Genomic DNA, 16,156 nt, shown 5'->3' on the forward strand with positions numbered 1-16,156 from the left:
CTCAAGCACGACCTCATCGCCTTGGAACCCACTAGTTTGGCCAAGGCTCAACACTTAGCTAGACTTTTCGAGACACGTTTTCTTGACCTCAGAGCCCATCGGACGTACCGTCTAACTTCATGGTCCCAACGGTCAATGACTATCCCACCCTCATCCACAACCCACACCACTTCCAACCCAAATACCTCTACCTCCAGTTTGCACCCGATAACCTTCACCCACAACTCTGCCACAAATAGTCAGCTGAATCAGCGCACAAGGCCAGATGGCCTCTTTCGCAAATGGACCACCATTAATCAACGAGAGGGCCAATAGAAAGGTTTGTGTTTCAATTGTGATGAACCTTGGTCCAATACCCATACTTGCAAAAAGCCAATCTTGGCTATATTGGAAGGCGCTACAGTGACCTATGATCAGTCTAACGCCGAGTCTCCACCATAGGACCTAAGTGAGCCTCTCGAGTTGCCACTCCACGCCATCTCAAACTCTAAAATCAGTGACATGATGCGCCTCATGGGATTGATCAATAACTTACCAATCTCAGTGTTCATCGATTGCGGCTCGGTGATAAACTTCTTGAATCCAGTCGTGGCTCATAAATTGGGACTTCCAATTACCCCACCGAGAGCACTCAGTTTCAGTACCGCCTCAAGTCACAACGTCACTCCTTCCGGAGAGGTCCACAATGTGACCGTTTGTATGCAAGATTACGGTTTCACTGGCTCCTTCTTACTTTTACCAGTGACAGGTTGCGACTTGGTCCTTGGAGCTCAGTAGCTGGACACACTTAGCTTCACTGGTTGACATTTTCTGGAGAAATTAATGGTTTTTGTCGCTAATGGTCAGAGGCATGTATTGCGTGGTTTGAGTTCCATGTGTACAGAGCTGGAAGATAAGGACATCTTGAACCTTGTCCCAGTGGACTAGTTAGACAATACGACCCAAATCCATGCGCTGGTCCCATCTGACACTCACCCTACCATTTCAACTTTACTGAACACCTATGGTTCTCTTTTTGAATCTCCAGTGGGCCTCCCTCCCTCACGGACCATTCCCAACTTAGGCCCAATCAACGTCCGCTCATATAGATATACCTATTCTTAGAAATCCGAAATTGAGGCCTAAGTTCGTGAGATGTTATCCCAAGGCATTATAAGGCCCAACTGCAACCCATTTTCTTCACCGGTCTTATTGGTTGGCAAGAAGGAAGGTCCATGGCGCTTTTGCGTCAATTATAGGGAGTTGAATGCAATTACGATCAAGGATCATTTTCCGATTCCCGCAGTGGATAAGCTTCTTAATGAGCTCTATGGATCTCGCTATTTCTCTAATCTTGAGCTTCGCTCCAATTACCACCAAATCCGAATGTGTGAAGAAGATATTCCCCAAACGGCCTTTAGAACACTTAAAGGTCACTACGAGTTCATGGTGATGCCTTTTGGTCTTTCCAACGCTCCATTAAATTTTCAAGTCTTGATGAACGTTGTTTTCAAGCCACTTCTAAGGAGGTTTGTCTTGGTCTTCTTTAATGATATTATAATTTACAATCAAGATCTTGATTCCCACTTTGCATATCTTAGAGAGGTCTTTGAGCTTTTGCATGATCATGGCTTAAAAGTTCAATTATCCAAGTGTTCTTTTGTTCAAATTCAAGTTCATTATTTGGGTCATGTGATTTCTGCAAATGGTGTTGTCATGGACCCGGAAAAAGTAGGGGTGGGCACTTGAACCCGGAAAACCGAACCCGACCCGGACCCGTCCCGTAAATTGCCGGGACGGGACGGTTTCAAAACTTAATTTTTCACTGTTTGGGCCCGTCCCGTCCCGTCCCGTTTTAACGGGACGGGTTTCGGTTTGGGTCGCTGGAATCCCTCAACGTCCCGACCCGTCCCGATGTATTAAAACTCATTTTGTTTCTTTGTTTCTGGGTTTGACACTTCGACAGTTTGACCTAGCAGATAAGCAGATAACTTTCGTTGAGTTCGCTAACTTGTTCCTGCCCATGTTGAGTTCGCTAACTTGTTCCTCTCCCATTTGGAGAAAGTCCTTGTGTTTGATTACAAACCCACTATAGTTCGTGTCTGAATCTGAAGAACAAAGGTCCCTTTCATCCTGCATTCCTGCCTATTGCTCTTAATGTAATTGAACTTATTTTCAATGTACACTTCATTCGAGTGTGTTCGATATGCTTTATGAAAATCACAATAATGAAATAGATGGGCTAATATCATTTTGTTGGTTGTGTTTCAATTTTTCACTGTGCTTCTTATTTATGATTTTGATGCTATTGAGTTTGTTTGATATTTGTTATACTCTAATATGGTGGCACTGGTCTAATTGAAGTTACAATATTTTGTGTGGTTCTTGCACTCTTGTGATTTTATTTAATCCAAACTAACTGTAAAGACATTTTCCTATTACATTTTTCATAGTAAAACTTCAGAAAAGGCTTATGTTAAGAATTAAGATCATGACAGTGCAGCTCTACATAGCAAAGATTGTATATCCTAAACCTAATGCAATGCCAATATATGGCTTCGAATCTGTCTTCACGTGCAAGGCTTACATTATAGTTACCAGACCTGACCTCTTTTTGGCTTCCTTGAGAGCAGCAATGGCTTTATTGTATGGCCTGGAACACAAGTTGTATGCATTCTTCAATTGAGGAATATTTGTTTGCTTCAAGTTGTATGGCCTGCCACTTGATTATTTGTTGGCTCGTCTTTGTAGCATTTGAACATGCAAAGTCTACTCTATAGTGTTCTTGGCAAGGCTGTGAAGAAGGGAATTGATCAAAACATGATTTGAACTAGGGGTTGATCAAAACATGATTGTATGGCCGGCGAAGCTCAAGTTGAGTGAAGTTTTTTTTTTCCTTTCGGGATGTCCCGGTCCCATCCCGATCCCGTCCCGGTCCCGTTCGGGTTCGGGATGGTCAGGATCAATTCTCAAAAAGTGCCAAACCGTCCCGTCCGGTCCCGAGATTTATTTCCGGGTCCGGGACCGGGATCACCAGAATTTCGTCCCGTCCCGTCCCATGCCCAGCCCTAGGAAAAAGTCCAGTGCATAATGGATTGGGCCAAACCACAATCTATTAAGGGCCTATGTGGTTTTTTGGGCCTGACTGGGTGCTACCACAAATTCATAAAAAATTATGGCATGATTGCAAAACCTTTAGTAGACATGTTAAAGGCCCATAACTTTTTCTGGACCCCAGAGGCAGATCAGGCTTTTTTTTACAACTCAAGCAGGCCATCACTTCAGCTCTGGTTTTATGGCTGCTAGATTTCGATGCCGCTTTTGACATAGAGACTGACGCCAGCGATGTAGGCATTGGTGCTGTTCTTTCCTAACTTCGGCATCCCATAGCATTTCTCAGCAAGAATCTCTCAACTAAAAACCAAGCCTTGTCTGTCTACGACAAAGAGATGTTGGCCATTCTTTATGCTATAGAGAAATGGAGACACTATCTATTAGGACAAGCATTCAATATCATCACAGACCATCAGACTCTCAAGCATATGCTGGATCAAAGAATCACAACACAAATGGCTTTACAAGCTATTACAGTATAACTGTACAATTCAATACTGTCCTAACTCTCAAAATACAGTAGCTGATACCTTGTCTAGATAAATGGAGTTGTGTAACATTAGGAGCGTTTCTTGCCCCATCTTTGATAACCTTCCGGCAATTAAACTCACCTGCACTAATGATCCAACAACAAGTGTCATCATCACTTCCCTACAAAATCAACAATCCACCAAGAAACACTTTGAACTATGGCAAGGCAGATTTTTTTACAAAGGAAAAGTTTTTGTTCCACTTACATCAGATTGGTGTTGCAAAGTATTGGTTGAGTTCCACTCTTCTCTTCATGCCGGTCACTCGAGCTACCTCAGAACTTACTTACGCTTGGCTAGTAATTTTGCTTGGCCCAGAATACGGAAGGATGTCAAGCAATTTGTAGCACCTTGTGATCAATGCCAATGACATAATTATGAGGCTATCAATCCCTGTGGATTGCTCCAACCACTACCCATTCCCGAAAACGTCTGGGCTGACATCTCCATGGATTTCGTAGAAAGCCTTCCCACTTCTAATGGCAAGAATGCAATCATGGTGGTTGTCGACAGATTGACCAAATCCGACCATTTTCTTGTTGTCTCACACCCATATACAGCTTCTCACATAGCTGACTTCTTTGTGCATGAGATCTTTTGCCTCCATGGCATACCCAGAATCATCACCAATGATTAAGATCCAATCTTTGTCAGCAAATTTTAGGAAGCTTTATTCAATCTTCAAGGAACCAAGCTCTGCCGTAGCTCGGCCTACCACCCACAATCATATGGCCAGATCGAAGTGGTTAATCACTGCCTGGAATACTACCTCCGGTGTTTTGATGCTGATCGACAAACCTAACTCTTGGACAGCCCTTCTTCACTCGGCTGAGTGGTGGTATAACACTACTTTCCATTCAACCATTCACATGATCCCTAATCAAGCTTTGTACGACAAACCACCTCCCTCAATCTCTATGTACCTTCTAGGATCAACTGCAGTTCATAATGTGGATGTGGCACTTCAAAACAGAGAAGAGCTTCTCACCATTCTTTGGTCGAACATGGTCGTTGCCTAGAATTGCATGAAGTAACAAAGTGACGAACACCATATTGAGCGATCCTTCGAGAAGGGCAACTGGGTCTACTTGAAATTGCATCCTTACAGCCAAAAATCGCTGGTGAAGCGCCCTCCCCACAAGCTTGCAACCTGATTCTATGACCTCTTTCAAGTTGACTCCAAAATCGGATTTGTTGCTTACAAGCTGAATCTGTCTCCTCAATCCAAACTCCACACGATTTTCATGTTTCACTCCTGAATTAGAAGATCGGCTACAACTTCTCTGTGCTAGCGACACTCCCTCCAATCGGTGATGACGACGCCATTCAATGGGTGCCTTCTAGAGTCCTCGATATGGCGGTGATCCAAAAACACGGCCGCTGCATCACTAAATGGCTTGTGCAATGGGTTGGGCTTTCTGAGGACGAAGCCACTTAAGAGGAGGCCCATTCCATCATCAACCACTTTCCTCAGTTCAGAGCTTGAAGACAAGCTCATTGTTAGGGGGCGGGCCCTTTGCAACCAACTTCACTAATCAACCCACTAACACCAATTATTATTTGTACGTACCTGACGACACTAAAGGCAAGCGCGCAATTTAACCCTGAAATATCGTTAGTAGTATAAGCAAATAGGGATCGTTCTATTCCGGGGATTGAGGGTACACCTGTCATTGTGAAACAAATAAAGAAAAGTATTATTTACAAAAATAAAATAAAGAATATAAATATATACAATTGTATAAACAAATAAAGAATTAAAATAATAAAGTATTATTTACAAAATAAAATAAAGAATAAATATATACAAGAAAACACAAATAAGGGGGGGGATTAGGATTCTTAAAATTAAAATTAAAATAAATAAAATAAAGAAAATGTAAAAACATATATACAAGGGTGGAACGCAAGGAACAAAGATCAAAATCAATTCCATGTAATCAAATTCGATTCAAACCCTATAATTGTTCTTCCAAGTCATGAGAGAGGAGTTGATCATGTGAAACATTCGAAAGCAAATGATTTCCCATATTTTACTTTTCAATGCTAATTAACCTAAGCGAAAGCACCTAGATTAATCCTATCAAACATGCAATCAAGCCCTAGAAAGCTAGTCAATCATGACATGTTCAACGCATTAGACATAGAGAAAGGCTATCAACTCAAGTGTACAACTTAGTTATGGAAAAGTCCACCTAATTGCAATCCTCTTCAATTAAATTCGATTCTTGTCCAGAACCTTTACTACTTTTGATTCAAGTTACACAAAACGAAAAGTCGATTTCATGTTCTTAAACCTAGCACCAATTACATGCAAATCCTATAAGTGTCGACCCAAATAAGATAAACATATAAAAGTTTTCTGTAAAGCAAATTTAATCGAACAAACTCACATAAGCAACTTTGGAATCACAACATAAGAATCGAAATTCTTTATTTAAACATAGAAATTGGGCTTCAACTTTGCCCTAAACATTATTGTTAACTAGAAACAAGTTCATACGAAATCAAACAAGGAAACCAAAAAGGTTACAAGGAAAAGGAACGAATTACACCGTGAGTGGAGATGGAGATGGAGAGCTAGATGGTTGGATCTTGAATCTTGGAAGCAAGCCTTCAAGGTGGATGATGGAGGATATGATCTTCACGGCTCCTTCTTCTTCTTCTTCCTCTTCTTGCTTGAAAATGCAGAACTTTGCAACTAGAGAATGGAGAAGGAAACTAGAGAATGAAAAAGAAATATGGAGAGGAAATGGAGTGACAAAGAAGATGAGATGGATGAAGGAATGTGTTATGAAATGGTGAATTGGTCTCTATTTATAGGCTTCCAAGCAACACTATTTGGCCTTTAAACAAATCATAATGGGTTAGGTTTGAGCACTTAAACACTTGGTGGATTTGCTAGGTAAGAGCACTTAAACACTTAGTGGATTTGTTAGGTAAGATCACTTTCTCTTCCTTTATTCCTTTAATTTTTATCTCCACTAAGAACTCAGTTTTAGCCTTTGACTTCTTCATATGAAATGTTCCACTATGAGTGTAGATCATTGTGGTAAAATTTCAGAATGTATTGCCATGTGGTTGGGCCGAAAATGCTGCTGGACCTCTTACAGGTCCAGTTTTCCGGTTTTGCTTCTGTAGAGAATTGGGCTGATTGTTTGAAGGCCTTCCACTCATATTTTTCTCTGGCACTCTTCATAAGAAATGATCCTTTGGGTGTCTAGAATGGATCTGGAAGGTTTCAGCTCATTTGAAGTTCATTTGGTCAGGCGGCCGCTCCTTCTTCTTTGCTTGGCTTGGTTTCTCCTAGCCGGAGTAGGAATATGTGTAAAATTGATCTTTTAGTACATTTCCATTTTTCTCCATCATTTCCAGGTAATTATGGACCTAACGCTCATTTCACCTTCATCTACTCCAATGTACCTAAAAATAGAAATTGAATTAAAAATCGATTTAGTTAAGGAATTAACTAAGCAAAATGTGAGGAATTAACTATTAAAATACCGCATTAAAATGCTCCTATCAAATTCCCCCACACTTAGCTTTTGCTAGTCCCTTAGCAAAACAAAACAAAAAAAATCCAAAACAGAACAAAGACTTGACAAAAAGCAAGAAAATGACTCTATTGCTCCTAACTGTTGTCTCAGAGACTCCAAACTCATGGCTTTCACGTTAAACACTTAATCAAAATCACAAAGATAATTCCATGGTTAATAAACCTGTGACATTCATATGACTAAGCAAGATATGGAGAACTTAAGTTATACAGTGAATGATAGCATGTTTCGAACAAGTCCAATCCAAACTCACAGGGCATACTCTCGATTTTTCTCTCAGAAATGGCTATGCTTAAAAGCTTCACACTCAAGTATATGCAAGAGAACAAATTGTAAGGCAACAAACAGCTTGCATATTTCATCAATAAACACATTTTGTGAAGAATTTTTAAAGACCTCATGAAATGACTGAGTGCACAAATGGACCTAAACCATAAGCTCGACTGCGTAACTGACTCCACTAACCAAAGACTGCCCATCTCAAGGATCAAGTCAGCACTTAAAACAGGTTGTAATGGGGCTAAGCTAGGGTTTTCGAAATGAAGATTAAGGATACAAAAAATCCTAAGGACCTAGCAGAGCATATAAGGACCACCTTATGTCATCATTTTTGTAGACCAAATATCATTGTTTTGGGCCAAACCTTCACTCTAACCAACATGGGAATGGACAAAGGCATAATTTTCAACTTTGAGCCTTCTACAAATTTGCAAGTCCAAAACCACACTTCAACATTTTCCCAAGAGTTTTCTTTTCAATTTTTCTTCTCTTTTGCCGCTTTTCTTTCTTTCTTTTTTTTTTTTTTCAAGGCAAAATTTTTTTTTTCTTGGATTTTTCCCACCCCATACTTGTCTTTCATCGTCACCCCTACATACTATGTCATGCTCTACTAAGTCCTTAAGACAAGGGTAGAGATATCCTGTACTAAGCTCATGGTAGGGTAGTGAGGGTGATGAAACAAAGGTTTTCAACGTAGGCTCAAAGGGGTTCATTCTAAGGAGTCCCATGACGGGCACAATTGGGGACACATGCTTGTTTGGCTTTGGTGGTTACCCTAATGCCTTCTATCCTATCCAGGATCAGTGCATATTATGGCATACAAGTTTTGACAGTCACAACAGTCGAGTCACTATGCCAAAAAATGCTTCAGACCATACCCCTCAGACGACAGAAGAGGTTTTTTCTGTTGTCTGATTTTTTTGAACGTCTTCAGACGACAGTTTTAACTATTTCTGTTGTCTAAATAGTATCAAAATCAATACTAGATCCATTTTTTCAAGTTTGTTGTAATTTAGAAAACTCAGACAACAGAATTCTGTTGTCTGAGTAAATAAAGAAATTATTTCTTCTTGTGTGGACAAAAACCTATTTTTGGCTGAACTAAAACTTATCTACCTAGACCCGGCCCCGTGCTTTCCCACACTTGGTGAAAAAAAATCAGAAAACTCATTTTCCATCTCCCAAACCTAGCAGCACCTCTTCTTCGATGTTCTTCCACCCTCGTTGGTCTCTCATATCGGTCTCTCTCCTTCTCGATCTATCTCTCACCTTTTCTTCTGGCCAGATCTGTATGCTTTGGTTCATGATTATTCTTTCTCTCAAACCCTGATTTTCTCCGACATCCCCTCTTTCCCTTTCTTACCTATCTCAATGTCACCCACCGGTTTCGAATAACTTGGTGGCCACTGGGTTGACCTGGATTCAGGGGTTATTCGCTTTGGGTATCTCAATTCAGTCTCGTCTTGTATCGAATCCGATTCAACTTGATGCTTCAAATTCAACAGCCGGGTTTCTCGTGTCGGGCTCGTCCGAGCGGCGTGTGGAAGCACTTGATCGAAGCAGCAGTAGCAACATGTTCCCCTCCACCTCTGTCGCCAATGTCTTATGGTCTTGACAATCTTTTCCTTCTATAAACTTGCAATGTTGGATGTGATTGTTGAAGCTTGGGTATGTGACCCCTTTTTTTTTTTAGTTAGGTGCGAGATGAAGGAAATATTTTGACCAGGGCAGGCTTTACCCTTCCAGGGGTTGATCGATGTTGATGAATGAGATATCGAAGGGGTGAGCATTCCCTTTTTTGTGTTACAGTTTGGCCTCTAGTAGAAATTTTGTTGCTTCTATATAGAGGTAAGCTTCTCTAGATCATATTTGATTATGCCTCTGCATTAATTAATTATGTTCACTAACTTACAAAGTATATCTGAATCAGCAACAATGCATGTCCTGAATGTAACAATATATTTTATTTGGCTTAAAATTTCCTGTAAATCACTCCGCAGATGACTCGCACCAAGGACGTAAACCACAGATAAGAGCTAGCTCTTTAGTAGAGTTTTTTTAGAACAAAAAGGGAGAGATGAGAGAGATAGAGGTGAATTGAAGAGGAAGAAAAACTAAAAAGCATCTAAAATGGTTTTGCTTTAACTTAGTCAAGGAAAAAGAAAATCAAAGGCATATATTGGATTTATGCCTTTTTAGTTTTTTGGGTACATGTATAACATGGTGCAACAAGGTCGTATGAGCCAGCCGATTTTCTCTATTTGGCTCAATCATGATCCAAAATCACCATTGGGAGGTGAAATCGTCTTTGGAGGATATGATTGGAGACACTTTGTGAAAATTCAAACTATTGCAATGATTTGATGAGCTGTGGCATGGTGTATTTATGTCATTGGTTATACTGATTGATCGTTTCCTTTGCAGATGACCCAACACAATGATGGAGCCTTGGTGGTCCTGAAACCTGGAGAGCAAAAATCTATGCAGGAAATCAGTAATCATAACAGAGAGAGGTACTTTTTACATTAAGGCTTCCATGTCTGAACCACTGGACATATAGCACATTGCTCATCTTTTTGGAGATTATGCTCTAATCTGAAGTGGGACTGTTGTCGTTAAGGATAGGCTAATGTGAAACTTATTGGGTGGAACAAGTAGGCAACAAGCATGTTTAGAATGTTGGTTATATGTCTCTAAACATATTTTGGGCAGTAGAGCCTGAGGATCAACTTGAATGAGCAAAAGATCAACATGACATCACTGTTCATCTATAATGTTAGTTGGAGTCTGCACCTTATTCTTGTACAAAAAATTATTAAGTTAATAAGGGTGAAGAAAAGCACGGAGTACAAGTTAGGAGAAGTCATAATATGAACTTGTTGCTGAACAATAAGGCAATGTAGAACAACTAATTTGGTAAGCCCCTTTAGGAAACCAAGTTGAAAGTTGGGGTCAGGAAAATTCTTTGGAATGATCATTGAATGGTTTTAATAGTTCTTGATTACCAGATGACATTTGTTCTTAATAAAGTTTAGTAATAGCCAACTTAATTAAAGGGCTTTAATACTAGCTACTATCTCCTTACCGAAGAGAAATGCCCTTGAAATTGCTGTTCACTTTTAAGTGTAGAATAAATTCACTGTTGGCTTAACATGATGACTCTAATGATGCTTGGAAGATCTATTTGAGTGCTCCTCAACTAATGGTGTTTCTGTTGGCACTAATCACTTGATCAGATTATCTCAGAAAGATCATAGTGTAGGGATGATCATCCAAGTCAACAAAGGTTGGGGATATCAAGAAAGCTTGTGAAAAATTCCATCCTGTTCTTCCAGGAAACTATTTCTTATTAGAATTTACATAGTTCTTAGTAAACATAAAACGTGAAGTACATTGACATCAAGATGAATTTAAAAAAAAAAATACAACAATTGAAAATAGTTCATTTGACATTTTATTTGATGTTTGAAGAGTTAAAGTTGTTCCCTCCACTTTTTTTTTTAAAACCAAGCTTTTTTTTTTCTTTTTCCTTTTTTAAAGACCAAAAGAAGATTCATTTTTTGCATTTCAGTTTTCCTCTTCAGAGTACAGCGGGACATGGAGAGGTGTAATTTTATACAAATGACCTCAGCTTTGTTTTCCATATGATTTTGTAATCTCTATCTCTTCTGTTAAATCTTCCAAAAAAAAAAAAAATCTCCTGTTAATATTTTGTACATTGATGAATTTGCTCCTGTGAAATTCTCAACATGCTTGAAATGGATAGTTCCCTAACCATAAACTAACTTTTAACAATTTATGATATCTCTCACCATAATCACAAATTAATCAATAGTTTCCTCTATATAGGGATGTGTTTCCCAGCTTAGTGAAGTTTGGTCTTTGTTAGAAACATGTATATTTGATTCAAGCATTATCGATCCTAAATCAATTTGTCATGGCAATGTAGATTTAATGTAGATTCTTATAATGTACATCCTGAATTCTTTTTTTTTTCCTTCTATTGTTTCCTCTGTTCATATACTCATGGCATCGATCTTGTGAATATGAAGATCACGGGGATTATTGATTAATTTTGATTCTGACTTTTATGTTTATATCATGTGAATGCCATTTAATTATTTTTACTTTGGTTGATGTGGCCTGCCTTGTTATGGTTATGATATTTTAATTATGAAATTGCACACGTCTAGAGGGCAGACTATGCTACCAAATGTGCTTTAGCTCCCTTATCTGCATTGTTCTTGAAATCGGGTTGGGTGTTTATCTTTTGGTTATGGGTTTATAGCTTTTGACCGAATTAAATGTTTGTTCAGTATATATATGATTGTTTATTGGGTTATAATGGACTTGCTGCATTTGCTTCTTAAATTTAATGAACCTTATTATGTCCAAATCTGAAATATGCCTATAATATGAAATCTGATTGCATCATAATAACTTGCTGCATTTGCTTGTTTCAGTGGGAAAGGAAATCAAATCTTGCTTACACACAGAAGGATATTGATGTGGTTCGAGCTGAATGGGCAAATCATGTTATGAAGTTCTAACTTTGGTTCTGTTTAAGGTAGATGAGTAGCATCAGGAACTGCTTTTGTGCATTTATATATAACTGATGGAAAGTGTTGATGAACCTAAATTATGCATGCAGTTGCTTTGCCTAGCTACTCTTTCTTTACCTTATAGGTTTTTGACTTGGTACAATATTAGGTAAATGATCGAGATCGATAAGATGGTTTTTTGGTTATCTTGATCATTATGTAACTGTTGGCTAGATTTAGAGTTGGAACTATGGATTGTATTTTGGATGATGTTGATGCAATGAAACGTAGCCATCATTTTCAATGCAGATTTTAGTCCAATTTTATGGTTTTGATGATTGTAAACGAATGATGTTGAAATGGTTGAAAGGCAACATATATATGCAGGTTTCACAATTATGTTGTATCAAGAAAATAGAAACAACATAAATAAATGATCATCTGTTGTATCTACCAAGTTCAAACAACAGAGAAATAGAGTTCAAAGAGCTCTCAGACAACATAAATAGGTGGTTGATATGTTGTTTCTACCAGGTTCAAACAACAGAAAAGTAGAGTTCAAAGAGCTCTCAGACAACAGAAGAAGGTGATTGATATGTTGTTTCTACCACGTTCAAACAACAGAAAAGTAGAGTTCAAATAGCTCTCAGACAACAGAAGTAGGTGTTGATATGTTGTTTCTACCACGTTCAAACAACAGAAAAGTAGAGTTCAAAGAGCTCTCAGACAACAGAAGTAAGTGGTTGATATGTTGTTTCTACCAACTTCAAACAACAGAATTATGTTGTTGCATATGAAATCAGTCAACATATAACTGTCGTTGTTCTTCAAATCAGACGACAGAAGAATCAACTAAGCTTAATATTAGTTCAATCAAACGACAGAAACAACAAAAACTCTGTCATCTTACATTAACTACATCGACAGTTTTTTTTTGAATCCGTTGATGAAGGGAATTTCCAACAACATTAATATGTAGTTGTATGGTGTTTCAGACGACAGATAGACTCCGATTCTTCAATATTAGGTACTTCAGACGACAGATTACTGTCATCTGAGTGCATTATCAACGACGAAGAATATCTGTCGTCTGAATGGCTTAGAGACGGCAGCCACCTAGACAACAGATTTTTACTTCATCAGACGACAGATATAATCTGTCGTCTGAAGGCTTTTTTGGCATAGTGAGTTCTAGTATTCTCTAGTCCATTAAAATCTATGGCACATGATCATTGGATTTCCAAAGAATGATGAGGTTTTGCAAATACAGCCAAGAAATTCTAGAATTATCAATAAGCACTCGAAAAGAAAGTATTTTAGCTCAACAGCTCACTTGGGTCAAATGAATCAGACTTAATCCTAGCATGCTTAATGAACCAAGTTACAATCCTATCTCAAATCTTCATACAAGCATCACAATGTCGATTAACCACAGAATTCAATTAAGTTCTATTTTGATTATGAAAACCTTCAGCCATGAATTCGGAGACATGTTCATCCTAGACGTTAGAAGCATCCTAAGACTCAAACACACAAAAACACTCTAAAACCAACATTTTTTTTTTTTTTACAATTTAATTTAATTTCAACACTTAGGTACGGGAACAGGGAGTCTCGATGTGCAATGGGACTGAAACAGCTACCCTTTTTCAAGACTATGTTTAATCCAATATACCTTAGTGTATCACAACATCAATTAAAAACATAATAAAAACACAATCCAACATCAACTATTTTTCATTTTTTTTTAAATTTTTTTTTTTTTTTTTTTTTTTATATACTAACTACTAAAACTAACTACTAAAAACACAATAAAGCAATAATCATTCCCCCATACTTAATTCATGCATTGTCCTCAATGTATAAACAAATATAAATCATGCAAAGCATAAATCAAGCATAGAAGAGAAAGTTAACACAACGAAACCTAAAACAACTTAAAATTCATGAAAATAAAATAGAAGGAAGAGTTCAAGAAAGCAAATCTGCGTTTGAAGTCTCCTCCACAGCTACAGTTGAAATGGGTTGCCTCCCATGCAGCGCTTAATGTTTAAAGTCTTTCAGCCTAGACTTGTACCTCCATTTACTCATTTGGAGGAGCGGTATGCGGGCGAGTGGCAGCCCTCTTGCTGGTTTCAGCCTTCGGAGGCGGGTCCTCATGTTGTGATGCAGTAGCGTCCTTGCGAGGAAACCCAGGAGGATAACTCTGCAAGTTATTGACTTCCTGAGCAAGCTTGTTTATTGCAGTGTGACAGCGGATCAAAGAGCAGTTCATCTCAGAGATGTAATCGATCATGCAATTGACTCTCCAATCTGTCACCATAATACCATCGCGGAGAGAGGAACGCAAATCATCAATCGAATCCGACAAGCTTTCCAGGGTGGCCATAGGCCGAGGAGCACGAGCAGCTGGTGAGGAAGAAGACTCTCCGGGATGCAGTCTGGGAGAGCGACGAGGCAGAGGAGGGGGACTGCGGGTACGCTCACGGATAGGACGATGGTCCCATGGACGAGTAAGTCCAGCTCTAGTGGCCGCTTGACGACCTTCTTCTTCCAAAGAGAGAACACGGCGTTGATTGACGCCCCTGCGAGGGGTAACCCTGGTTCGAGCCATGAGGAAGTAGAAGGAATTTGAAACTGCACGCTTAGACAAACCTTAGTAAAATCTGGAGGAGACAAAAAAGGATGTATATGTAAAGCACAAAATAGGGTAGAAATCTCAACAGGCACACGGTTTTAACAAAGCTTCTCCGGGAAGGAGAAGAGTTATGATAGTTCACGGCCCAAGAAACTCCCCCACGTGTAAATATTCCTTTCTTTTCCTGGATTTATGGCATGCTTTCGGCTATAGCTTGTCTGTCACGGATCCTCGAGATTCGTCTGATTCCCCCACGCGTCCTTTCTTTTCCTTGATTCACGGCAATTAAACCTGCTTTCGGCTGTAGCTTATCTGTCACAGCTCCTCGAGATCAGTTTGGTTCCCCCACGTGTCCTTCACGAGCCAACAGCTTTTCCGTGTTTTCGGGTGACTTTAATCCAACGCGTAGATTTAATCTCAGAGATCGTCGATCCAACGGTGGAGATCTGCTCACTCGTTCTATAAATAGGTGCATTCTGAGCGACTGTTCACTCCAAAAGAAAATTCTTCCGAGTTCCAGTCTTTCTCTCTCAACCCTTCAGCCTTTCTTTCGAAACTCAAATTCTTTCTTCATCAACATGGAACCACAAACTCTGCAACTAATGGAGCAACAGACCCAGCAACAAATCGAGGATGGAGGAAACAACCAAGCAGCCGGGACTAATAACCGGTGGGCTCCCACACCGCCTCAACTAAGAATCCTCAAGGGCCTTTACTATGATAAGGGTTTTAAGTACCCAACTTCAGAGCAGATTCAAGAGATCTGCCTCCATCTGAAACAGTATGGGCAGATCGAGGACAAAAACGTCTTCTTTTGGTTCCAGAACCTCAAGGCTCGTGAGAGGCAGAAGTTGAAGGAATTTCGGAACGTTCCGGTTGGTGGATCTCTCGATCTCAATTTTGGATCCACTAGTTCTACTGATGATGGTAGATCCATTAATCTAAACTTTGGGTCACGTGTCGGCTATGGTGTTGATGGATCGATCATGGAACAACGAGGAGAATATCACCAGGAGATTGAAACCCTTCCACTATTCCCCATGCATGGTGAGGACATCTTGGGCAACATGAAGACTACTTCCGAGGGAGGTGGCGGTTATGGCGGTGGCTCTCACATTTCCCTTGAGCTCAGTCTCAACTCCTACAGAGATGCAGACATGGCTTAGTATTATTATTATTATTATTTTTTTTTTTTTTTTTTTTAATTTTTTTTTTGTAAATAGCTGAATTTAATAAGACTAAATGAATGCAAATTTTTTTTATATATATATTTTTTTATTTTATTTTTTATTTTTTTATATAAAGGACTCAAAAATAAAAGACAAATATATATATAGGACTCAAAATGAAAGACAAAAATATAAATCTCTTCCCCCACACTTAAATATTGCATTATCCTCAATGTAATCAATTAAAAGCATGCAATGTAATAAGTAAGCATAGATAGAAGACATTTACGAAAACAAATCCTAAAATAAAAACTAAAGAGAAAAATTGAAAAATAAAAAGAAATAGGGA

The 16,156-nt window shown here is 39.0% G+C and overlaps 1 long non-coding RNA gene across 1 annotated transcript; it reads left to right on the forward strand.

The window, feature by feature from the left end:
* The first annotated feature begins 9,743 nt into the window (after positions 1–9,743).
* Positions 9,744–12,332, forward strand: LOC121051500. Its single transcript, XR_005805901.1, has 2 exons — positions 9,744–9,972; positions 11,923–12,332. It is a non-coding gene; the product is annotated as an uncharacterized LOC121051500 (long non-coding RNA).
* Positions 12,333–16,156: the final 3,824 nt, after the last annotated feature.

The sequence above is a fragment of the Rosa chinensis genome, chromosome 2, assembly GCF_002994745.2.
Source record: "Rosa chinensis cultivar Old Blush chromosome 2, RchiOBHm-V2, whole genome shotgun sequence".
Taxonomy (NCBI): Eukaryota; Viridiplantae; Streptophyta; class Magnoliopsida; order Rosales; family Rosaceae; genus Rosa; species Rosa chinensis.